The following is a 1,608-nucleotide window of genomic DNA, read 5'->3' as shown; positions in this document are numbered from 1 at the left end:
AAGCGGCAGCACCCCACTGGCCCCGAAGGCCTCTCGGAAGGGTGGGCAAACGCTCGTTCTCTGACCGCTGTGTGTCCTTCACACTTGTTCCAGCCCGCGCATCCGGCCCGGGCCTGGGGAGAGCTGGTGACGAAGGACGGTCGGGTGAAGGCGAAGCGACGGGAAGAGCCATCCCGGGAGCCCACGGGGCGTTTAGGGATCCTTGGGCCCCACTCGGCTCAGGCCCGGGAGGGTCGCGCCCCGGGCGACTCCGGAGGTGCTGCCTTCTGAATCGAGTCACCGGCAAGGAGGGAGGGAGAGGCCGTTCCGCTGCCCTTCTGCCTTCGGAATCACCCAACGCACAGGTTTCCCACGAGAGGAACAACACGATTCATTATGGTAATCTCTCTGGTTTTCCGAGGCTTTGGAACTTGCGGTTTTCCTGCAAGGCGGGCGGCAGAGCGCAGAGGTTAGTAGGTGCTCACTCCCTAAGGAGGCCAGGCGAGTCAGTCTCCTGCGTCTCTGTGGCGCAATCGGTTAGCGCGTTCGGCTGTTAACTGAACGGTTGGTGGTTCGAGCCCACCCAGGGACGTAGAATGGGTGTGGGTTTTTAACTGAGCCTCCCCTGTTTCCTGCTCTTGATCACCTGTGGATTCCCTCATATAAAATTTACCCTCCTGTGTTCTGGGTCCTATCCACCTCACGTCTAATACCTGTCAGGAGCCATCCCACCTCCCCAACCTGATTCTCACACAACATCTGCTGGGATGTCCCGTTTATACGGAAATTAGAGGAATTTCTGAAACAGAGACCTAGGAACGCGGGTTCTGGTGTGGTGGGATGAAATCTTTATTCTGCCCTTTATAGGCTTGGAAGAGTAAGTCGAACTTCTGTTCCTTCAATGTCTCTCTCTCTTTGTGTGTGTGTGTGTGTGTGTGTGTGTGTGTGTGTGTGTCTCATTTTCTAGACATGCTTGCATTCATTTTTCAAAATGCTTACTTTGGGAAGATTGAGTTTCTCAAGTGTGCTTACTTTTAAAACTAAGACTATTTTTTAGAGCATTTCAGGTTCAGAGCAATATTGGAGGGTGTTTTGAGAGGTTTGGTGGATTCGATCGGAGACATAAAAGAAACTTTCCACTCCAAACAAATGGACTGAAGGTATATTTTATTATATACAGGAGAGTAAAGGCGATAGTCTGCAAACTGATCCAAATAGGTCAAATAATTAAAGGGAAAAACACCAGATCGATCAGAAAGGGAAACATCAGATCAACTGAGATAGCAGCAGATTCGAATAGGTCATATAATGAGAGGGAAAAACATCAGATTGATCGGAAAGGGAAACACCAAATCGACTGAAGGGAAATGACACAAATCAACCGGAAAGAGAAACACCAGGTTGACTGAAAAGAAAACACATCAGATCGGTTACTCACAACATCCACGCCCCACTGCCAGGGAGAGTCCCTTCAGTCGACTCGGCTAGGCAGGACTCCGATCATCAGAGGTCCTGGGCAAGGCGTCCCCTCCACAGGTGAGACTCTCACCAGGCCTCAGTTTCCAGCAGTTTATATAGCATCAGTAATTTCCAGACTAAGCAGTTACAGAGTTTGCAGAGCAAGCATTT

At 50.7% G+C, this 1,608-nt stretch overlaps 1 non-coding gene across 1 annotated transcript; it reads left to right on the top strand.

Moving 5' to 3' along the window:
• The first annotated feature begins 497 nt into the window (after window positions 1–497).
• On the top strand, window positions 498–571 carry TRNAN-GUU (transfer RNA asparagine (anticodon GUU)). The gene has a single exon. It is a non-coding gene; the product is annotated as a tRNA-Asn (tRNA).
• The last annotated feature ends 1,037 nt before the right edge of the window (window positions 572–1,608 follow it).

The sequence above is a fragment of the Ceratotherium simum genome, chromosome 2, assembly GCF_057802395.1.
Source record: "Ceratotherium simum simum isolate JZ-2026a chromosome 2, ASM5780239v1, whole genome shotgun sequence".
In the NCBI taxonomy this organism is placed as follows: domain Eukaryota; kingdom Metazoa; phylum Chordata; class Mammalia; order Perissodactyla; family Rhinocerotidae; genus Ceratotherium; species Ceratotherium simum.
The sequence above is the reverse complement of the archived record's forward strand: the minus strand, read 5'-3'. Positions and strand labels throughout refer to the sequence as shown.